This window comes from Tachysurus fulvidraco, chromosome 24 (genome assembly GCF_022655615.1).
Source record: "Tachysurus fulvidraco isolate hzauxx_2018 chromosome 24, HZAU_PFXX_2.0, whole genome shotgun sequence".
Taxonomy (NCBI): Eukaryota; Metazoa; Chordata; class Actinopteri; order Siluriformes; family Bagridae; genus Tachysurus; species Tachysurus fulvidraco.
In genome coordinates, this window is record NC_062541.1 from 1,715,753 (window position 1) to 1,740,446 (window position 24,694).

At 40.2% G+C, this 24,694-nt stretch overlaps 1 long non-coding RNA gene and 1 pseudogene across 2 annotated transcripts; both read left to right on the top strand.

Annotated features, from left to right (window-relative positions):
- The first annotated feature begins 364 nt into the window (after positions 1-364).
- LOC125140135 lies at positions 365-24,694 on the top strand (annotated as a pseudogene).
- Positions 8,137-10,893, top strand: LOC113653444. Of its 2 annotated transcripts, XR_007139383.1 has the most exons (6): positions 8,137-9,089; positions 9,186-9,326; positions 9,414-9,518; positions 9,591-9,692; positions 10,006-10,076; positions 10,350-10,893. It is a non-coding gene; the product is annotated as an uncharacterized LOC113653444 (long non-coding RNA). The 2 variants fall into 2 exon arrangements; XR_003443085.2 differs by having other exon boundaries at positions 8,137-9,326; positions 10,350-10,890.

Genomic DNA, 24,694 nt, shown 5'->3' on the forward strand with positions numbered 1-24,694 from the left:
GACCAGACGACCATGTCTGTAGAAAAATATTTTTATTGAAGCCATTTTTGGGTCTTTTGACTTGAAATTTTTTTTGGTGAAATCCAAGACATGTGGCCATGACCCTCAGTTGTTATTTGGTCCATAACATGTTCCAGAAAAATAAGATTAATCAGTTTATCAGGTAAACAACCCAGGCACAAATGAAAATCTTCCATTCTAGCCTCTGTAACTTTGTGCTCGTAAGGCCTAGAATCTCTTTCCAATGAGACCAGGCTCACCCCTGTGTGTTAAAGTCTGTGGGAGCTGTACCACTTTTTGTTGGGTAGGTCATGTAGGCGAAAAACCTGCAAAAAGGGGGCGAGGTCCTGAAGAGGTTTGTACACAGGTTGTTTAATAACTTGATATCGTGACTATTTCCTGTAAGTGAACTCTGTGCTGATTCAGGGTTTAATTTAACACACTGATGTTGGAGTGAAATAAAAGTGTGTCCTGCTGTAATCTGGAGAAAGAGACATGACCTCCAACATGAGTGTGTCTGGAAAACAGGACTTAAAGAAAGACGAGAGGTGACACTTTTACATACACTGTTCCTCCGCTTCCTTCTGGGTCTCTCACTGGAGTCCAATCAGACTCTCTTACGAGATTTAATGCCACAGACAGGAAGCAGATCTCACAGCAAACAGGAAACAGTGGAGTACATCAAGGAGAAGATCAGGGAGAATCCATCTCCAGAGAAATCCATCAATCTGTTCCACTGTCTGAATGAACTGAATGATGATTCTCTAGTGCAGGAAGTACAAACTTACCTGAACAGAGAAGTTGACAGTCCTCTCAGAGGAACCAGACTCTCTCCTGCTCAGTGGTCAGCTCTGGTGTTTGTGTTACTGAACTCAGAACAGGAGCTGGATGTGTTTGAGTTGAGTAAATATGATCGATCAGATGAATGTCTTCTGAGGCTGCTGCCAGTGGTCAAAGCCTCAAGAAAAGCTTTGTGAGTATTTTTATTTATAAATGTATTACTGCATGGTTTATTATTTTAATGTAACACTGAACTGCACTGTTTGGATTAATGTTTGTTAATAGTTCCTCTAATCATCTTTACACAAACCTCTGGTACTTTTACAGGAGATTGTTTCACTTTTTACACTAACATGTTATATCTGAACTGAGGGCTGGGCCACATGGACAAAATCTTGTAACATCATATGAGGCATTTTATGAATATTGTGTCACAGGTGAGTGTAGTGGGGGCATGGTGGCTTAGTGGTTAGCACATTCTCCCCGTGTCTCAGGGGTTTCCTCCGGGTACTCTGGTTTCCTCCCCCGGTCCAAAGACATACATGGTAGGTTGATTGGCATCTCTGGAAAAATTGTCCGTAGTGTGTGAGTAAATGAGAGTGTGTGTGTGCCCTGTGATGGTTTGGCACTCCGTGTAGGGTGTATCCTGCCTCGATGCCCGATGACGCAGGCACAGGCTCCCCGTGACCCGAGAAGTTCGGATATGCGGTAGAAAATGAGTGAGTGAGAGAGGTGAGTGTAGTGTTGTGACTGCGGTTATCAAAAAGTCCTGTTTTGTTCTACTTGGAGCTCGACAAAGACTGTTAATGACCGATCACATTCTTGTTGTTGGATCGTGATTTTTGTTCATCTGTTGTATAGAATCTTAATTATAGACACAGTTTTTTGTCTGGTTCACTGCATCAGAAGATGGTGGATGTGGTAAAAACAGACGGTGAACACAAAGATGGTTGCACGCGACGGTCGGTCAGGTTTATCACTGTTACTGTTGAAGAGACGTCAGTTTTCGTTCTTTGGAAACCTTCTGTGGATTTTGGAGATTTTAAGCTGTTGACTGTGTTTGTATTTATAAGCAGCTGTTGTGAATCTATATTTTTGTTGTACGTTAATAACAGACTGGTTTTGTTCTCTGTTCATCATTATGTACTGATAAAATATTACACATTGGGCTAAAGGTTTACAGACTCTGAGGTCTGATATCACTTGAGCTCTATTGGACTGGGAACAAAATACTGAATTGTACTATACTGGAATGAGTGGAGGTGGATTTTCTTTATTGTATTAAATATGGTCTTGTATTCAGCTTAAGTTGAGTTTTATAACTGAGTTACAGAGGTGAATTAGGTGCTAACTTCTTTTGTCTAATCTTGGGTTAAAGCACTTGGAAGGTGTATTGTGATTGTATCTGACACATTATTTTGTTTAATACTGGGGCTAAAGTGTGTTCCATAAGAGTAGACAATAATGACAGTAAAATTGGTGAAGTTAAATGATGTGTTTTGATTCTGACAGCTACCTTGGAGTCGGACGTCTCACTTACCTTGCTAGGTTTGGGGAGGTTGTGCTGTTCAAAGCTAGTTCCACACTGTGTATTATACAATATACACTACACTCTTCAGGAAGTACCATGTCACTTATAGCCACCTGAAGCCCACCTACACAAATCCTTTAGTGCAACACACAGTACAGTTGTGTTAGATTTGTACCTACAAGGTGGGTTAGATTTCCTGCTATGTGTATAGTCAGTGTTTTAGATTGAACAAACGAATATCTGTATGTTGATCCATCTAAAGCTAATACTTGTGTATATACAGTGTGACTCATTTAAAGGTAAGAAGTTTGACTTTGTTTATTTCTGATGCTGTGTGCAGTCGTGCTGATGTGACGTCACTCTGTAAACAGGGAAGGAGCTCAGATTTGAGAAGAAAACTCAATGCCGCGTTCATGACAATGATAGATGATTGAATTTTACACATCTATATTTCCTAAAAAATGTAAATCATAATCAAGAATCGTTTATCTAAACTTTCTCTTTAGTTTGGATGTGTTTGGATGTATGTGAACACTCCTTTTTCTGTAATAAAATGCACTGTATCTGCAGTGTTGGTTGTAGAAACTTGAACACATATCAGTGTGTAGTGTGTGTAGGCTGCTCGCTCTCACATGTGTGTGTTATGTACATGACCTAATGGTCTTATAATAAATTGTAGCTGAGAGATTGTGGAGTGCAGAAAGACATCCCTGCTCCTGTAAATGTGCTGATGTGGTGTCCTGTCCTCTGATTTGTGTGTGTGTGTGTGTGTGACACAAACTGTGTGTTTGAGATCAGTGTTCTGATATTTCATCATTTCTCTTCCAGTCTGCGTCTCTGTAATCTGACAGAGGAAAGCTGTAGAGTTCTGTCCTCAGTTCTCAGCTCAAACTCCAACAGTCTGAGAGAACTGAACCTGAGTAACAATAAACTGCAGGATTCAGGAGTGAAGCTGCTCTCTGATGGACTGAAGGATCCACACTGTACACTGGAGATACTGAGGTACACACACACACACACACACACACATACACACACACACACACCCCTTTACATTTTGAGAAATAATTCTAATAATCACATCTTTATTTCTATAGAACTTTTTAAACACAAACCTTTACAATAGTATATATATATATATTAAATATGATAAAATATGTTAAGTAACAGCAGCACATTATTAAAGTCATTAGACATGAAAAATCAAGCAGAAAATAGAACATTGAGAAGATCATTAAGAGATAAAAAGCTCTGATAAACTTTCATCCCAGTGCCTAACCCAGTCTCACGGCAGGTCGTCACATAGGTTACGAAATGTAATCTATTTGATACGTGTTTGTGGAGACGGATCTCCCTTTTTTTGTGTCAGTCAGCACGGACTTTCGATGGTAAACTTATACCTGCAAACAGGGCTTGATACTGTGGCATAAGTTTACCATTTGTTAACTTTATTATTCCTTATACTTATTAAAGTTTAATGATTTATAGCATTTATTGGCAATATTAAGTGTAAATAGTTATAAGCTATTGTTACTTATAAATAGTAGCAGATATTATTTGTACCTCAGTATTGTTGTGTATTAAACATTATGTACTTCTAACAGAGTGTAAATCATTACATTTATAAACAATATTAAAAGGATGATAACTTATTGAGAATGAACCCAGGTCTCTGGTGACAAAGCTGCACATACAGTAGTACACACTCAACACCTCACACCACCGGGACACTGTTTGTGCTACAGTTTCATGCAGTCACTGTTTTATGCATGACTAGGAATATATTTCATTATTTTATCCAATAAACTAGTGCAGAGATTTCTCACATTATTAAAGCTATAAGTTAGTAAACATCAGTACGGCATTTTTTTTTATAACATTTATTAAATAAAGGCTTATTGAGTTTAATAAAATTAAGATTGTTCCATTTTGTAAAGTTTTATAACAGACTGAATAGGAGCTTAGAATGTGAGAGGTTACAACATGAAGCATTAATTATCCTCTAAATAAATTCTCATGGCATCGTTTTTTAAGTAATTTCATAATTCTCTCTCTCTCTCTCTCTCTCTCTCTCTCTCTCTCTCCCTCTGTCTGTCTATCTCTCTCTATCTCTCTTCACCCGGCATTTCAACATTTTGAGCTCTGTGTCCTCATAACTTACTATGGCCATAAATAGGACATCAAATGAGTAAAACGTACACAGACTATTTAAACCCCATTTGTGAAAGTTTCAAGTATATAAATATTGTAACAGTGAGTACTGAATATATATATATCGTATCGAAGCCAAAATTTGAGCTTCCGTACCGGGAATTCCAGAATTCCGATCGCTTATAGAAGTCATAGCACACGTCTCCTCAATGAGCCGGTCGATTCATGGGTCTAGGACAAAACCTGTGGGACAAGTTACACGCCGAAGTTTGTCTGGCACAATAACAAGAATGTTACTTTGCAAGCACCATTAATTAAGTATAATTAAAAAAAGGCAGACCTGAAAAAAGATGCAGTCCAAAGTGTACAAACACAAACTGTAGTAAAGCAAAACAAACATTCACTAGATTGTTTTATTGGTGATTTTATATTTTTTAAGATATATAGGAAAAAAGGAACGAAAGCAATTTTAAGAAATCTTAAGAAATTTAGACCGATCACAATGCTGAACACAGATTTTAAAATCTTAGCTAAGGTTTTAGCAAATAGACTCAAAAATATTAGAGAAAATCATAACTACCATGCAGGCGATTGCAGTAGAATAGAGAGACAAAGCGCTCAGTATGCAGTTTGAGGGATGTGATAACATACATGAGGAGAATTTTAGCTGCGGCGCCCGGAGAGCAGTTGGGGGGTTCGGTGCCTTGCTCAAGGGCACCTCAGTCATGGCCGGCCCGAGACTCGAACCCACAACCTTAGGATTACGAGTCAGACTCTCTAACCATTAGGCCACGGCTTGCCCCACGACTTGAGGAGCCAACGTAGTTCCAAGATTTAGTCATAAGCTCTCTTAGACACTTTTCATTGCTTAAATGTTTGTAAAAATACACTTTTTCTATCTCGAAATGGATGGATGGATGGATGGATGGATGGAATTTATTTATTTTTATTTATTTGCATTTTATATATATCACAGGCTTTTAATAGTACCAAGACATTACATTACTGCCACCTGCTGGACAGACATAAATAGATCTCACCATACAACATTCCCCCCACACTTTCTTCAAACACTTTCTTCTTCAAAAATAGGCAGTACATTTTTCACCTTCAGTAGTCATTTCAATAAAGTGCATTACCCATCACCAATTCAACAATAAAGTTCACAAAGTTCAGAGGCTCTTTTTTTTGTCTCTGTCTTAAATGCTCTCTTAAATGTGTGTGTGTGTGTGTATGAGAGAGAGAGAGAGAGAGAGAGAGAGAGAGAGAGAGAGAGAGAGAGAGAGAGAGAGAGAGAGAGAAACGAGTGTGTGCTGAGGGAACATTCCAGCTGCTATAATTGATTTGTCTGGATTTTTCATAGACTTTTAAGGCAGTTTTAAATCTGTTTTGTCTTCAGTTTTTCTGTTTCTTTGTGTGTGTGTGTGTGTGTGTGTGTGTGTGTGTGTGTGTGTGTGTGTGAGTCTGTGTGTGTGTGCTTCATTTAGATTTTTATGGACTGCAGATAGCTTATTTTTGAGCTGCAGACAGAAAATGGCTAAACAGATAGAGCAAAGAAGAAAGAGAGAGAGAGAGAGCGCGCGAGCGAGCTAACAATAATTTAATTTGATTGTCAGTTACCATAGCAACAGTTACCATAGCAACAGTCACCATAGTAACTTTGTGAACCTAACCTGGTCGGGAGCAGGTTTTCTTCGGTAAACCCGGAGTTTTTTTCGTTCTCTTGACATGTGTGTATTATGACTGTTTGTGTTTATGCTGTGTGTCGAACAAGTGCAGTGTTGTGTAAAAGACTTTCCCCTTTGGGGACGATAAAGTAAAGTATTAAGTATTAAGTTTCTTTTGGTCTCCTCCCCTTTTTTAAAGAGGAAGCGATGTTTAAACACCTCATTCATTGCACATATTTCAGTTACACAGATAGGTCTTTTCTGTGATAGATAGATATTTGCTGTGTAGTTGTACTAGCCAACTTACTGTTTTAAGAACTGTTTTACATTTTAAATCATGACATTGTACACATGTATTCAACAACAACAAAAACAGCGATTTAAGTTGAAGAAAAATGCACTGATTGCCTCAGATGCAGATGTTTACATAAAATGTTAACAGTTATTTTAGAAGCTTAATTTACCACAGAAAGTAATTGCTAAAGCTAAATTTACCACAGTTTATTGCTAAAGCTAAATATTCCACTTATTGCTAAAGCTAAACTTACCACAGAAAGTTATTGTTAAAGCTATATTTACCACAGAAGGTTATTGTTAAAGCTAAATTTACCACAGAAAGTTATTGTTAAAGCTAAATTTACCACAGAAAGTTATTGCTAAAGCTAAATTTACCACAGAAAGTTATTGTAGAAGCTTAATTTACCACAGAAAGTTATTGTTAAAGCTAAATGTACCACAGTTTATTGTTAAAGCTAAATTTACCACAGAAAGTTACTGTTAAAGCTAAATTTACCACAGAAACTTATTGCTAAATCTAAATTTACCACAGAAAGTTATTGTAGAAGCTTAAATTACCACAAAGTTATTGCAGAAGCTAAATTTACCACAGAAAGTTATTGTTAAAGCTAAATTTACCACAGAAAGTTATTGCTAAAGCTAAATTTACCACAGAAAGTTATAGTTAAAGCCAAATTTACCACAGAAAGTTCTTGTTAAAGCTAAATCTACCACAGAAAGTTATTCTCTCACTCACTCACTCATTTTCTACCACTTTATCCGAACTACCTCGGGTCACGGGGAGCCTGTGCCTATCTCAGGCGTCATCGGGCATCAAGGCCAGAAAGTTATTGTTGAAGCTAAATTTACCACAGAAAAGTTATTGCTAAAGCTAAATTTACCACAGAAAGTTATTGTAGAAGCTTAATTTACGACAGAAAGTTATTGTTAAAGCTAAATTTACCACAGAAAGTTATTGCTAAAGTTACAATTTACCACAGAAAGTTCTTGCTAAAGCTAAATGTACCACAGTTTATTGCTAAAGCTAAATGTACCACGGAAGGTTACTGTTAAAGCTAAATTTACCACAGAAAGTTATTGTTAAAGATATATTTACCACAGAAAGTTATTGTTAAAGCTATATTTACCACAGAAAGTTATTGTTAAAGCTAAATTTACCACAGAAAGTTATTGTAGAAGCTTAATTTACCACAAAGTTATTGCAGAAGCTTAATTTACCACAGAAAGTTACTGTTAAAGCTAAATTTACCACAGAAAGTTATTGCTAAAGCTATATTTTCCACAGAAAGTTATTGTTAAAGCCAAATTTACCACAGAAAGCTCTTGTTAAAGCTAAATCTACCACAGAAAGTTATTGTTGAAGCTAAATTTACCACCAAGTTACTGTTAAAGCTAAATTTACCACAGAAAGTTCTTGCTAAAGCTAAATGTACCACAGTTTATTGCTAAAGCTAAATGTACCACGGGAGGTTAAAGCTATATTTACCACAGAAAGTTATTGTTAAATCTAAAATTACCACAGAAAGTTATTGTTAAATCTAAATTTACCACAGAAAGTTATTGTTAAAGCTCAATTTACCAAAGAAAGTTACTGTTAAAGCCAAATTTACCACAGAAAGTTATTGTAGAAGCTTAATTTACCACAGAAAGTTACTGTTAAAGCTAAATTTACCACAGACAGTTATTGTAGAAGCTTAATTATCACAGAATGTTACTGTTAAAGCTAAATTTACCACAGAAAGGTAATGTTAAAGCTAAATTTACCACAGAAAGTTACTGTTAAAGCAAAATTTAATATAATGACGCACTTGTCTGACCATATATAAAGCCATAATACCAATTTTGATGACACATAATTATTTGAAAAATACTTGGTTTGGAATACTTGGTTTTCATGCACCATGCAATATTGTGTAATATTTTAAATGCTAATATTTTCCTTTGATAATACCTGGATTATCCCATGATTTAAGCACAAGCTATCTCACAAATTTCATGTTCATGTAAATTTGGTATAAATATAGTGCTGTGCAATACATCTATGACCCTGTTTGTGCAAATGAATGGGGACTGTTTTGCTTATTAATGTTTACCAGTGTTTCTCAGTTTTTATTTCTCTGGAGCTAGAAATGCTGGCCGGCCATATTTGACACCTAAAAAGGCCTCAAGACTCAAAATTTTAAAGCTATCAAGATTTGGAAATAGTCATTTTCTTTTGGCCCGTTGGCCCTGTTGAGTTAACTATATTTAATGGCCCATTTTTTTTTTACAAATACTGACTTAATGTTCCTTTAGTGCTAAAGCTGTGGGCTTTGAACGAAAAATGGGCAGGATGAAGCAGTTGTGGGACCATATAAGCTGTTTTACAATTTTCTTTGCATGCTGAAAGGGTCTGAGTGGCTGTCAGATGAAGTAAGTGAGACTAAAATGAGCTTACTTGTGGTTTAAAGTACAAATCGGTTGTTTAATTCTCTTCACAGGTCATTGATGTATACCTACACCATCCAGTTCAAAAGCAAAATGTGTGCAAAGTGTCAGTGTACTTTTAAAAGGATCCTGTAATTTTTTCAGAATTCTTACTGCTTTGTTTATATTTAACAGAAAGGGTCAACTTCCCTGGGTCAACTTCTTTATTTTATGGCCTTTTTGGATGTATGTTAAAGGTATTTAAGTAATCCAAAGGTTGATGGTAATTACATAACCATAACATAATACATAACATGCAACTACATGATGCAAGTCAAATTATCATCCCACAGATGAAATTTCCTTTAGAGGATATTTGATGGTGTCCCCTTTTTGAAAGATCGTCTGCATGACCAGGTAGAGCATTTTAATTGTAAATCCATTGGGAAAGGAAACATAGTACAGTATGAACATAAAGTTCTGCTAAACTGGAGGTAAGCCCACATACCATGGACCCACTTTTAAACTGAAGGCATAATGTTTAAAATCTCAGAACTTAAAATGCTTTTATTGATGCCTAGAAACTTTCTGAAGCTGCGAGTTGGTGATAAGCACAGTGCAGCATGGCAAGTGCAAAGCCTCCCAGATGAAAATCAACACTCGAGCAGCTGCATTCTAATTTGAAGGTGTGTTTGAAAACCTATACTGGGCTGTACTTCATTAGATTTGTACTAAAACATGAATTTTGCACTTTGCAGAACTGTATCTTTTAAAAAGCAGTGTTTAAGATGTGAAGACAAGTGAAAGTGCTATAGCTTTGGCTAGAATGGAGATTGTATGTGCACTGCTAAAATATTGAGGTAAGTTTAGGGACATTAGTAATTTACTCAATTTTAAATGTAAAGTAAAAAAAAAACATATCAAAATGTATTAGACAAGACACTCCTCATGCACAGAAATATCTGATGAAAAAGTAAGAAGACAAAAACACTATGTTGGACATTTACAGTAAATGTTCTACATCATATTATAGTCTTACTCTTTGTCACACTATGGATTGTCAAGTATCATTTTGTAAATCTAAATTGAAATGTTTTGCACTATAATTGGATGAACTTTATATGGATTGTTTTGCTCTTTGTAATAGAGCCAGTTTTAATCATTGTGTTCTAGGAAATGCAGAGGACTACAATGTGGTGTGTTTCATGTTGGAAGGTAATGCTGAAAAAAACATAATTGAAATGGTAAGGAATCATATTCTTCCCACACATTCAGTTCCTATCTATACTTTTAAAGTACTTAAAGAAACCTAATGTAAGTTTGGCTTGAATAACAATTAATGTTAACAAACGTATACTTGGGCTTTGGAATTGAATATAATTCAGCAAATGGTCAACTTATCCTATGATGTTCCAACTGCTTTTTATTATAGCAATATAATTTTCAGTTAAAGGGTTCCATTTCTAAAAAGATTTATTGTTTTAAATGTCAGATGTATTACTTTTCCTGTGCTTCAGGTGCAATGTGACCTCTGTTGAAGGTTGGAACATTCTGAATGTGCTGAATACACAATAGATGTTTGGGATGCTCTGGATCGGCGTATACCACAGTGAACAGTGTTCCTGCCAATGTCCAGCAACTTCACACCACCATTGAAGAGGAGTGGACCAGCATTCCACAGGCCACAATCAACAACCTGATCAACTATGTGAAAGAGATGTGTTGGCCTGCGTGAGGCAAACGGTGCTCACACCAGATACTGAGTGGTTTTATGACCCCAATACAGTAAAACTGCACATTTTATTGTATAATATTTAAATATATAGCACTTTCACTTGTCTTCACATCTTGAACACTGCCCTTAAAAAGAGCAAACAGCAAAATTTATGTTTTAGTACAAATATACAGTATATATTTTTACTGATTTATTTTGAGCAGTCAATCCATCAATGATATACAAACAAACCAGCACCACATCTTGTAACAGAGTGTGAGAAAGTGTGTGTGTGTGTGTGTGTGTGTGTGTGTGTGTGTGTGTGTGTGTGTGTGTGTGTGTGTGTGTGTGTGTGTGACTGCCCTTCCCCCCCTCTGCAGTATAAACTGTAAGGAAAGTGAAAGTCAGCAGCTCCATTTTGTGTGGAGTGAAAAGTAAAAGATTTCAGGAGTAAAAACACAGTGAGTATCTAAAGCTCTAATATATAAACACACTGAAGTGACACTAGATACAGAAGAGTTTTGTGGGTTTGTACTGAAGCTTTAATGTACACAGGTTGTTGTATAACTTGATAGCGTGACTATTTCATGTAAGTGAACTCTGTTCTGATTCAGGGTTTAATTTAACACACCGATGTTGGAGTGAAGTAAACGTGCGTCCTACTGTAATCTGGAGAAGGAGACATGACCTCCAACATAAGTGTGTCTGGAAAACAGGACTTAAAGAAAGATGAGAGGTGACTTACTTTTACATTCACCAGCAATAAATACACACCGTCTCATGGGAACACATCTGTATCTCTACACACTCGCTAGTTAACACAGGAAGTCAACTTTGCTTTAAGGTGTTTAATAGCAGTGAATATATCACTGATCTGATCTAAGAACAGTTTAGACAAATCATTCACTGAGAGAAGAGTAAAAAGGACTGTGTAATGTGCAGCATAAGAGCAGCATAGATTTGTGTCAGTGAACTCTACAGGCTTTAAGACCCAGCTGTCAGTTAGCTGTGATTGGGACTCCTGATATCAGTGTAATTCCTGACTTATGAGGCCTGTCTCCTGTTTGAATAAGTGTACAGACTGGATCTGAATTAAAAAGATGGAATTATTGGTCTTTAATGATGAACACATTGTTTAACAGTGCTGAGACAGCAGAGTATTAATTATTGCTGATATTTCTGTTGTAATTCTAGAATGATGGAGGGAAAGAGATCAGACTCACCAGAACCCAGCTGTGTGTTCATGAAGAGTGACCAGTCAATGGGACATCCAATTAAATTCAGAGCCAGAGACAGTTCTACTGATGTGAGGTCAGTATAGTGAGGTGTTTTACAGAAGTGTTCCACCTGATCAAACTCACTCGTCTCATAATGAAGCCCTTCATGAGCTTTATCAGGTGTTGAAGCAGTAAAACACTAAACTGTGCAGTGCTGCAGCTCTCGGACTGGCAGTGAGGAAAAGTGCTTCAAAAGTTCAGTTCAGTCTGCAGTCCCTGAGCTGGAGGGTCTGTGGTGCTACAGAAGAACATTTACACCTGGGACATTAATGACAATATAAAGATTTTATTCATTTATTCAAACATTTGTTTCTAAACATGTTGGTGTCAGTTAGGAAATCCTGATATAAGTGTATTGTGTTAAGAGGATAGTGTTAAATATCTGTGTGTATTTATTAGTGTGTGATTTGTGCAGCTATGAATACATCATATACGTCCAATACGTCCATATCACATGATGGGTTTTGTTTGTTCACAGACCACAAAAGAAGAAATCAAACATCAGCAAAAATCATCTGGACTCCATATTCAAGGTGTGTGTGTGTGTGTGTGTTTTAGTGTGTACTGTGTCTTGTGATCCTTGTAATGTCTACTGTAGGTGTGTAGCAGCATTATGGGTAATCAGTTTTATGAGTAATCAGAATTTCAGTTCTAAGTTTAAATGTGATAATAAACAGAGACGTCTACTTCTTTTTATAAAATTAAAGCCTCGCTCACTGTAACATGATAATATTTAGATCTGTTCCTGTGTGTTTCTAACCAGGAGCTGGAACACAAAGTCATCACTCTGATAAAGAATGAGCTGAAGAGGTTTAGGAAGCTCCTGAGTCCAGATTACCCAGCATGCACTGAGAGGGAGGTGGAGGATGAGGAGGATCTGCACAGTGTCACAGAGGGCGCGTTGAAGATCACACTGCACGTCCTGAAGAACATGAACCTCACAGATCTTGCTAACACACTGCACAACAGTAAGAGCTCTGAGTCATGACTTTATTCCATCAGCGTCATTTTAGAGAGAGGAAATAGTTTTAGATATGAACACTTTTAGTTTTAAATGTAATTTTAGTATCATGTAAATCTGCTGCTTTTCTGTTCTGTTCATGGTCCAGCTTGTGGTTACTCTGTACAATGGTCCTTATCCTTCAGTAATATTTAGTACATCAATCAGGAACGAACAGCAGGAACTGAATTAAATGTACATTTTATATTGAGCTCAGTGATTTTACATTAAAACATGTTATTACTTTGTTTATTAGAGTCTGTAGGTTCTGTGTATCAGCCAAAGTGGAAGTCCAATCTGAGAGAGAAGTTTAAAAGAATTAATGAAGGTATCTTACAGCATGGAAGCTCAGCACTTCTGAATGAGATCTACACTGAGCTCTACATCACAAAGGGTTGGAGTGGAGACATCAATAATGAACATGAGGTGAGACAGATTGAGACAGCGTCCAGGAGACCAGCAACACAGGAGAAACCCATCAAATGTAATGAGCTCTTTAAAGACAAGTCCATCAGAACTGTGCTGACTAAAGGAGTTGCTGGAATAGGAAAAACAGTCTCTGTGCAGAAGTTCATTCTGGACTGGGCTGAAGGAGAAGCAAATCAGGATGTCAACTTCATGTTTCCACTTCCCTTTAGAGAGCTGAATCTGATGAAGCAGAAAAATCTCAGTCTCATGAAACTTCTTCATCACTTTTTCCCTGAAATGAGAGAACTAGAATCCATAGACTGGAACTCCGACAAAGTGGTGTTGATCTTTGATGGTCTGGATGAGTGTCGACTTCCTCTAAATTTCCAGAAGAATGAGATATTGTGTTATGTGACAGAGTCAGCCTCAGTGGATGTGCTGCTGACGAACCTCATCAAGGGGAATCTGCTTCCCTCTGCTCTCCTCTGGATAACCACAAGACCAGGAGCAGCCAATCAGATCCCTCCTGAGTGTGTAGACCAGGTAACAGAGGTACGAGGCTTCAGTGATCCTCAGAAAGAGGAGTACTTCAGGAAGAGGATCAGTGATCAGAGCCTGGCTGATAACATCATCACACACCTGAAGTCTTCAAGAAGTCTCTACATCATGTGTCACATCCCAGTCTTCTGCTGGATCTCAGCCACTGTTCTAGAGAGAATGTTGGTTGAAGCAGAGAGTGGAGAGATCCCCAAGACTCTGACTCAAATGTTCACACACTTCCTGATCTTTCAGATCAAACACAAGAACCAAAAGTACCATCAGAAATGTGACCCTGATCCTCAGCAGACCAGAGACAGTATCATGGTATTGGGAAAACTGGCTTTCCACCAGCTGGAGAAAGGAAACCTGATCTTCTATGAGGAAGACCTGATAGAGTGTGGCATTGATGTCAGAGAAGTGTCAGTGTACTCAGGAGTGTGTACCCAGATCTTCAGAGAGGAGTTTGGGCTTCACCTGGGGAAGGTGTTCAGCTTCGTACATCTGAGTGTTCAGGAGTTTCTGGCTGCTTTATACACGTTTCTCTCCTTCATCAGCAGAAATGTAACAGAACATCAAACCTCTGATCTGTCTGATCTTTTCAGGAAGTCAAACATGTCTGATCTCCTCAGGTGTTCAGTGGACAAGGCCTTACAGAGTGAGAATGGACACCTGGACCTGTTCCTCTGCTTCCTTCTGGGTCTCTCACTGGAGTCCAATCAGACTCTCTTAAGAGACTTAATGCCACAGACAGGAAGCAGATCTCACAGCAAACAGGAAACAGTGGAGTACATCAAGGAGAAGATCAGGGAGAATCCATCACCAGAGAAATCCATCAATCTGTTCCACTGTCTGAATGAACTGAATGATCATTCTCTAGTGCAGGAAGTACAAACTTACCTGAACAGAGGAGTTTACAGTCCTCTCAGTGGAACCAGTCTCTCTCCTGCTCAGTGGTCAGCTCTGGTGTTTGTGTTACTGACCTCAGAACAGGAGCTGGATGTGTTTGAATTTGAGTAAATATGAACCATCACATGAATGTCTTCTGAGTCTGCTGCCAGTGGTCAAAGCCTCCAGAAAAGCTGTGTGAGTATTTTTATTTATAACTGTATTACTGCATCGTTTATTATTTTAATGTAACACTGAACTGCACTGATTGGATTAATGTGTGTTAATAGTTCCTCTAATCATCTTTACACAAACCTCTGGTACTTTTACAGAAGATTGTTTCACTTTTTACACTAACATGTTATATCTGAACTGAGGGCTGGGCCACATGGACAAAATCTTATAACATCATGCGAGGCATTTTATGAATAATGTTTCACAGGTGAGTGTAGTGTCGTGACCACGGTTATTAAAAAGTCCTGTTTTGTTCTTATTAGAGCTCGACAAAGACATCAAACTGTTAATGACCGATCACATTCTTGTTCTTGGATCGTGATTTTTGTTCATCTTTTGTATAGAATCTGAATTATAGACAGTATATTTTAGATATACCTATATAATTATAGATAGTTTTTTGTCTGGTTCACTGCATCAGAAGATGGTGGATGTGGTAAAAACAGACGGTGAACACAGACGGTTGCACGTGACAGTCGGTCAGGTTTATCACCGTTACTGTTGAAGAGATGTCAGGTTTCGTTCTTTCGAACCTTTCTCTGGATTTTGGAGATTTTAAGCTGTGGACTGTATTTGTATTAATAACAGCTGTAGTTAATCTATATTTTTGTTGTACAACGTTAATAACAGACTGGTTTTGTTCTCTGTTCATCATTATGTACTGATAAAATATTACACATTGAGCTAAAGGTTTACAGACTCTGAGGTCTGATATCACTTGTGGTCTCATTGGACTGGGAACAAAATACTGAATTGTACCATACTGGAATGGGTGGAGGTGGATTTTCTTTATTGTATTAAATATGGTGTTGTATTCAGCTTAAGCTGAGTTTTATAACTGAGTTACAGAGGTGAATTAGGTGCTAACTTCTTTTGTCTAGTCCTGGGTTAAAGCACTCACTTGGAAGGTGTATTGTGATTGTATCTGACACATTATTATTTTTAATACTGGGGCTAAAGTGTGTTCCATAAGAGAAGACAATAATGACCATTAAATTGTTGAAGTTAAATGATTCTGACAGCTACCTTGGAGTCGGTCGTCTCACTTACCTTGATAGGTTTGGGGAGGTTGTGCTGTTCAAAGCACACTGTGTGTTATACAATATACACTACACTCTTCAGGAAGTACCATGTCACTTATAGCCACCTGAAGCCCACCTACACAAATCCTTTAGTGTAACACACAGTAGAGTTGTGTTAGATTTGTACCTACAAGGTGGGTTAGATTTCCTGCTATATGTATAGTCAGTGTTTTAGATTGAACAAACGGATGTCTGTATGTTGATTCATCTAAAGGTAATATTTGTGTATATACAGTGTCACTCATTTAAAGGTAATTCAGTCAGGACCACTTCGTAAAGAACGATGACGGCATACAGTTAGTGTTGGCGAGATGGTTCTGTTTTGGGAGAATTTTCCCACGTGCCTGCCCCGCATGGGCGGGGCGGAGGAAGCAGCTGGGGAAGGAATAGAACCTCCCTTTTTGCTCAGAATCAGAACCGAATTGCCCTTTTTTTTTTTTTTTTTTTTGTATAGCGGTTAATCGGTTCCAGCGAGAGGTTCTGCTGGAGGAGTCGTGGACGGAGGAGGGTGTTGGATCGCAGAAGCGGCGATGCATGGGAGCGCTCGCAGGCCAGGATTTAAAGGAAGGAAATTACCGAAGTCGTAGCCTGTGGACGGCTGATTAGCAGCTGATGCAGCTTACTGCGTGGCCTGCCTGAATTAACTCGAGGCTTGATTTCAGTGGGCGAGGAGGCAGCAACTGGGGAAAGAATAGACCCCCAAAACAAAACCATATGTCAGAGGGGGACCCCCCAACATAACTGGACCATGAAACACGAGCGGCGTATTTGCCGAGCAGGCGGGGTGCGGTGTGCGAGGCTGGGTCGGAGCTAAGCGTGGGTCGTGGGAAGAGGGAAGCCAGGGGCCCCGCCGCGTGATGGACTACAGGAGTTGGGGTCCACTAGCTAGTGGAGCTGTGGAGGATGCGTCGCCCTGGGCTGGCTTGCAGCATAATCGAGACAGCTGTCGCTAAAACGCATAAGCCCCGCCGCGCGATATGACAACTCATGTTGCATACCCACTAAGCTATAGTGGAGACGGTAGGGGAAGTGTCACCCAGTGCAAGCATGGTGAGCGTGCTGCTGGCCAAAGGTTGGTCATTCGTTTATTTATTTACTTTTGGAATCCCACGAGCAGCTTCACACAGGGATCCCCGCCAAGCACACGCGTCTTGCGCTATGGGGGGGACGGCGGAGCGGTGCGTCCTGGGGAGCGCAGCTGGGAGCGGTAGGAGTGGCGTGCTATGGGGGGACGGCGGAGCGGGGGGTGTGAGGAGCAGAGGAGGTAAGAGGTTGGGAAGGGAATGAGCATGGAGGGCTGAAGCAATTAGTGGGGGTCCATAGCCTTCCAGGAGAAGATCCTGGTAAGGACTGAAGCACCCCTGTCTCAGTCTAGTGACCAGTTTTTTGACTAGAGGGAGGGTGAGAGTCTGGTGAGAGTCTTGGTGTCTGTTTCTTGATACCGGCGAGGAGCAGGCGGTGGGATGGATGCCCCAGCAGACTGCATGAGGACGGGTCCAAACACCTTAGGTGGAATTGGATGCCTGCGACTTGGCTTTTGATGGAGGAGGGTTGCATTTTTTGAGCCTGGATACAGTGCACGATGTAGTCGCTCACGATGGCGAGGTTGACAGGCAGAACGGGGGCTGAGAAGGCGGCGCTAAAGCTGGCGAAGCGAAACCACTCGGAATCGTAGGCTTTTAATGTGGATTCAGCTAGGCTTGATCTCATGTACAGTGAGGCTGAGGAGAGGTATGACTGCAGGGTAGAGCTTAGTCGAGGAAGGTCAGGGTGAATGCTGGGCAGGGCAGGCCTGAGGGAGAGGCATCTTGGAACGCACAGCGCTTGGAACTCCTGAAATTTAAAACGAGACAGACAGTCAGCTATTTTATTGTCAAGCCCGGGAATGTGAGCCGCTTGCAATATGGGTGACACATGTCCACGTAAGGCGCCTTAGGAACTTGTTAATGAAGGGGATGGAGGAATGCCCTTTGTTGATGATGTGGACGGTTGCTTCGTTGTCGCAGTACACTAGAATTCGTTTCCTGGACCACTGATCGCCCCAGAGGATGCATGCCACAACTATGGGATATAATTCTAATAAAGCGGTAGAGAGAGCATTGGGGGGAAGGGATGACAACTCTTTTGGCCAGGGGCTGGCGAACCACTGGCTATTAAAGAGACCTCCGAAGCCTCTTGAGGGGGCGGCGTCGGTATAGAATTTAAGTGCAACGAAAGTCTCGACCATATCGTTGTAAAAGAAGGAGATTCCGTTCCATCTTGCACATAGCAGGGACCAGAAATGCAAGTCGGACTTGCAGCCAGCGTCCAAAGTTATAGAATCGTGCAAATGCTCGGCCGTTTTTGAAATGTCTAGGAGTCTAGAAATGAATGAGCGACCTTGCGGAATGATCCGAATGGCGAAATTTAAATGCCCTAGCAGAGAGAGCAGCTCTCTTTTGGAAATGGAGTCGCGTTCCACTGTGTCTGACATAATTTCCCCGATGTGGACGAGTTTATTGAGGTGTAGCGAAGCTTGCATGAGATTGCTATCTAGATTAATTCAGAGGAATTTTAATGAATTTGAGGGACCCACGGTTTTTTCGTCTGAGAGGGGGATGCCCAATTTCTTAAAGGTTTCCTTCAGGATGTTGATACTTCACTCGGGGAGAGAATTGGGGTAGTCGACAACGAAGTCGTCTAAAAGGTGGAGGACGAATGGCAGCCTGCAGTTATTTAGTAGAATCCAGCAGAGCGCTTCCGATAAGGTATCGAAGATGTGTGGGCTGCTGCGGCAGCCGAAAGTGAGTCTGACAGCGAAGTACTGTTTGTCGCGCCATTGCACTCCGAACAGGTGGAGCGGGTGGAGCGGCATAATTTTGAAGGCATCCACGATGTCGGCTTTGCCCAGCCAAGCCCCGTTTCCGGCTGTCTTGATGAGTTGAATGGTGTTGTTGACCGAGGCATAGAACAGGGAAAAATTGGGGAGAGAAATCAGGCTGTTAATGCTCGGGACATTAGTGATGTCATGGGGAGATGAAGAGTCTATTATTAGACGTTTTTTGCCGTAATACTTACGTGTCGCCACGCCGAGAGGATTGATCCTATAGATTGGGAAGGGGGGAATGTCGAAAGGGCCGATCATGTACCCCTTATCTACCTTTCTAGCCAGGAGAAAATCGACCACTTCCGGTTCTTTTGAGAGCGGACTGGAGGTTGTTGCAGATGTAGGAAATAAGGGGACGCATGCTTAGACCGGCTGAAAAGCCTTGAGTCCGGTGATCAGATAATGGACGAAACTGCGGTCAGGATGCTTTGTAAGTGCTTTGTCCAGTTTGGGGATATGGACCAGCATTGGTATTACTTTCTCTTTCTGGAGAGAGCATGCGTTCGCCGGGGGCAGATGGACTTTGGATGCCCGTCTCTGCAGTAGCTGCAAGCGTGAATAAATTTGCAATTACGATAGGTGCATACGCTTTCATTAAAACTATAAGACATGGGAGTATGAATCGGGGGATAGACCTGTTCGTCGTCTTTGGCTTTGGGGGGGCGTTCAGCCGGAGTAGCGAATTTGGCGGACCTCGGGCACAGAGAAGGGGTGTGCGTGAAAGCGCCGCACAGAGAGCATGACAGCGCACGGTGACCGGTGAAATGCCTGCTGATGAGAGCTAGGTCTACGGCTGACCAATCTAATCTTTGGTTGAGCCTTTGGATGAACATAGCTGACTTGGCCGAGAAAGATTTGTGATAGTCATAGAAAAGGGTCCCACCATAAGTCATGGCGAGGTCCGAGATGATAGCCAGGTAGGTGTCTAGCTCTGCCCTGCGCTCCGGAGAGGAGTCGCAGATGACGTCTCTAAAAACGCCGAAAGCGACATTGAACTCGGGCATGGTTAGGCGATTGGACAGCCTCAGGTCGTTGTCTTTTAAGAACAAGGAAACATCCCCGCAGTCGACCGTGCGTTTGTCCTGGACTTCGGAGCCCAGCAGGATCTGTCTAGGTTAATGCCGTTACCTGTGAGAATCTGGGTGCGCAGGTGGGGAGAGATAGCAGCTGCAGGTGGAAAGAAGGGGGTGCTGGCGGTAGGAGCTGGAAGGGCCGTTGCTAGCGTGACGCGGGGAGGAGGCTTAGGTCTACTCCAGCTGGTGAGGAGATTGAGGAAGTGCCGGGGGCCGTAGACGCGGTGGCCGTAGGGGGAACAGGCAGAGGCAGCTTTTCCAAGGCTTGGATCCTGGCATCGAGATTGGAGAGGGAAAAATGAATGTTGTGGAGGTCTACCAGCACGGGATCTTCAAAGATCGGTGAGGGGAAGTCGGGACGAACAGTCCTCTTTTTCGGAGCTGACGGGTTTTTTGCGAGCAAGCAGTGCTTTCTTTTCGCGGTGGCCTTCTTGGGGCCAGAGGTAGGGGCAGGTAGGGTCGGAGGTACTTCTGGGATATTGTCCAGGAAATACTGGAACAGTTGGCCGTGGTCGAGACCGAGCGACGCGTGGATATTTTGGCTAAAAAGGGTCGTGAGGATTCTTTCGACGGTCCATTCCGCGATCGGTGGAAGCGATATGCACGCCAGGCGGGGGCTTCTGCGAACTGATGGGCCGTGGGGATTTTCCGTAGGGCCCGGGTCTTCATCGGAGCTCGGATCGGACATATTAGGAGGAGCGGCGCGCTGATAGTAGCAGAATGCGTACGATGGCGAGCGGCGTTGCTAGGTTGGATCGCAGCAGCAGTGATGCATGGAAGCGCTTGCAGGCGAGGATTTAAAGGAAGGAAACTACGAAAGTCGTAGCCGGATTGGTGCGCCTGTGGAAAGCTGATTAGCAGCTGATGCAGCTTACTGCGTGGCCTGCCTAAACTAACGCAAGGCTTGATGAAGTTTGACTTTGTTTATTTCTGATGCTGTGTGCAGTCGTGCTGATGTGACGTCACTCTGTAAACAGGGAAGGAGCTCAGATTTGAGAAGAAAACCCCATGTTCACTTCACTTCACAGTTGTGGAGGCATGAAAGACATGATCCCATTTACTCTGTGGAGAAAGAAGGGTTCACTAAGTTGTGTTGAAATAGTAACAGTGACATCTGTAGTAAACAGTACAATGTTCTTTGTAATATCCTTTATTTACATTGTTTATGATTGTCAGGACTCAGCCCGGACTTTGGCCACGTGCATGTGTTTACGTTCCTCATCACGTGTCTGCTCCGCCTTTATCTGCTCCTCCCTGTCTTCACACCTGTGTCCCATTGTGATTACCCTTTTTATCTAACTGTGCCACGTTGCCTTGTGCAGGTCACTGTTGTCTTGTCCTGTCTTTAGTCCATGTCGTGTTTCATGTCCTTATGTTATTAAATCCTGTTTTGCTATCCTGCGTTTGGGTCCGTCTTTATCCCGCGTTCATGACAATGATAGATGATTGAATTTTACACATCTATATTTCCTAAAAAATGTAAATCATAATCAAGAATCGTTTATATAAACTTTCTCTTTAGTTTGGATGTGTTTGGATGTATGTGAACACTCCTTTTTCTGTAATAAAATGCACTGTATCTGCAGTGTTGGTTGTAGAAACTTGAACACAGATCAGTGTGTAGTGTGTGTAGACTGCTTGCTCTCACATGTGTGTGTTATTTACATGACCTAATGGTCTTATAATAAATTGTAGCTGAGAGATTGTGGAGTGCAGAAAGACGTCCCTGCTCCTGTAAATGTGCTGATGTGGTGTCCTGTCCTCTGATTTGTGTGTGTGACACAAACACACTGACATTTCTGTTACATCTTCAACTTTAGCTGGATTATGGCTGTGTTTGTGTGTTTGAGATCAGTGTTCTGATATTTCATCATTTCTCTTCCAGTCTGTGTGACTGTAATCTGACAGAGGAAAGCTGTAGAGTTCTGTCCTCAGTTCTCAGCTCAAACTCCTCCAGTCTGAGAGAACTGAACCTGAGTAACAATAAACTGCAGGATTCAGGAGTGAAGCTGCTCTCTGATGAACTGAAGGATCCACACTGTACACTGGAGATACTGAGGTACACACACACACACACACACACACACACACACACACACACACACACACACACACACACACACACACCTTTACATTTTGAGAAATAATTCTAATCATCACAGCTTCATATCTATAGAACTTTTTAAACACAAATCTTTACAATATATATATATATATATATATATATATATATATATATATATATATATATATATATATATATAAAATGTGTTAAATAACAGCAGCACAATATTAAAGTCATTAGACATGAAAAATCAAGCAGAAAATAGAACATTGAGAAGATCATTAAGAGATAAAAAGCTCTGATAAACTTTCATCCCAGTGCCTTACCCAGTCTCACGGCAGGTCGTCACATAGGTTACGAAATGTAATCTATTTGATACGTGTTTGTGGAGACGGATCTCCCTTTTTTTCATGTCAGTCAGCACGGACTTTCGATGGTAAACTTATACCTGTAAACAGGGCTTAATACTGTGGTATAAGTTTGCCATTTGTTAACTTTATTATTCCTTATATTTATTAAAGTTTAATGATTTATAGCATTTATTGGCAATATTAAGTGTAAATAGTTATAAGCTATTGTTACTTATAAATAGTAGCAGATATTATTTGTTCCTCAGTATTGTTGTGTATTAAACATTATGTACTTCTAACGGAGTGTAAATCATTACATTTATAAACAATATTAAAGGATGATAACTTATTGAGAATGAACCCAGGTCTCTGGTGACAAAGCTGCACATACAGTAGTACACACTCAACACCTCACACCACCGGGACACTGTTTGTGCTACAGTTTCATGCAGTCACTGTTTTATGCACGACTAGGAATATATTTCATTATTTTATCCAATAAACTAGTGTAGAGATTTCTCACATTATTAAAGCTATAAGTTAGCAAACATCAGTACGGCATTTTTTTTTATAACATTTATTAAATAAAGGCTTATTGAGTTTAATAAAATTAAGATTGTTCCATTTTGATAACAGACTGAATAGGAGCTTAGAATGTGAGAGGTTACAACATGAAGCATTAATTATCCTCTAAATAAATTCACATGGCATTGTTTTTTTTAAATAATTTCATAATTCTCTCTCTCTCTCTCTCTCTCTCTCTCTCTCTCTCTCTCTCTCTCTCTCTCATCACCCGGCATTTCGACATTTTTTTGTTTTTGGGAGTTTATTATTGACCATTTAATAATTAAAAATGACAGAGGTCTGGATCTCTGTGTCCTCATAACTTACTACGGCCATAAATAGAACCTCAAATGAGTAAAACGTACACAGACTATTTAAACCCCATTTGTGAAAGTTTCAAGTATATAAATATTGTAACAGCGAGTACTGAAAAAAATAAATTAAAATATATATATATATATATATATATATATATATATATATATATATATATATATATATATATATATATATATATAATGGTTATGGTTTTAGATGTACAGAATAATGTCTGCACAGGAGGTCACAAAGATTTATATACGACTAAAGTATATAAGGTGAGAGAATTAAAGAGACCAAGCATGTTACTGGCTTCAGTATACGTGACCGAGAATCACACATGACTGAACTCTATTGGTCGTGTTTTCAGCGCTAGAGAATGTGATGTGGTGAGAAATCGCAGGATCTTTTTCTCTGTCATACACATTCTTACTTGTCACATCTGTACACAGATGTTCATGTTATATTTTTATCCTGATATTAGAACCTTGTGTTCAGGTGGACACTTTATTTCTCACCGATGGAAACACCTCAATTCACTATCAGAGAAATAAATCAAACACTTCATCATTTCTCTTCCAGGCTGTGGGACTGTAATCTGACAGAGGAAAGCTGTAGAGTTCTGTCCTCAGTTCTCAGCTCAAACTCCTCCAATCTGAGAGAACTGAACCTGAGTGGCAATGAACTGCAGGATTCAGGAGTGAAGCTGCTCTCTGATGGACTGAAGGATCCACACTGTACACTGGAGATACTGAGGTACACACACACACACACACACACACACACACACACACACACACACACACACACACACACACACACACACACACACACACACACTCTCTCTCACATACACACTCTCTCACATACACACACACACACACACACACACACACACACACACACACACACACACACACACACACACTGTTTTAATAAACACTACAACATCCAGGTCTCCTCTGTGGTAACTGTATTTGTAGTGATCTGATATATTGTCATTGTCGTGTGTGTGAGATGGAGAGTAAATGTACTGTATATAAAGATTTTGTGTAGTTCATGTTTTCAATACTAAAACTGAGTGTATTAAGTGTGAGAATGTTTTCTTTCTTATAGGATGATTAACTTCAGTATTACAGATGAAGGTTGTGCTGCTCTGGCTTCAGCTCTGAGGTCAAACTCCTCATCACACCTGAGAGAACTGGATCTGTACTATAATAAACCAGGAGAATCAGGAGTGAAGCTGCTCTCTGATCTACTGAAGGATCCACACTGTAAACTGGAGAGACTACTGTGAGTTACTGACTTACTGTCTCTTTACTTTATGATATTGTGTAATATTCACTGTGTGCTGTAAAATGTCACATCTAATGTGTGTATTTATGCTTCTGTTGTTCATAAGCAATGTGTTTAAATTTGTTTGTAATTCTGTCCTGTTGTGTTTTTCAGCATTAAGAATAAGACACTCACCAGGTCTGGTGTATGA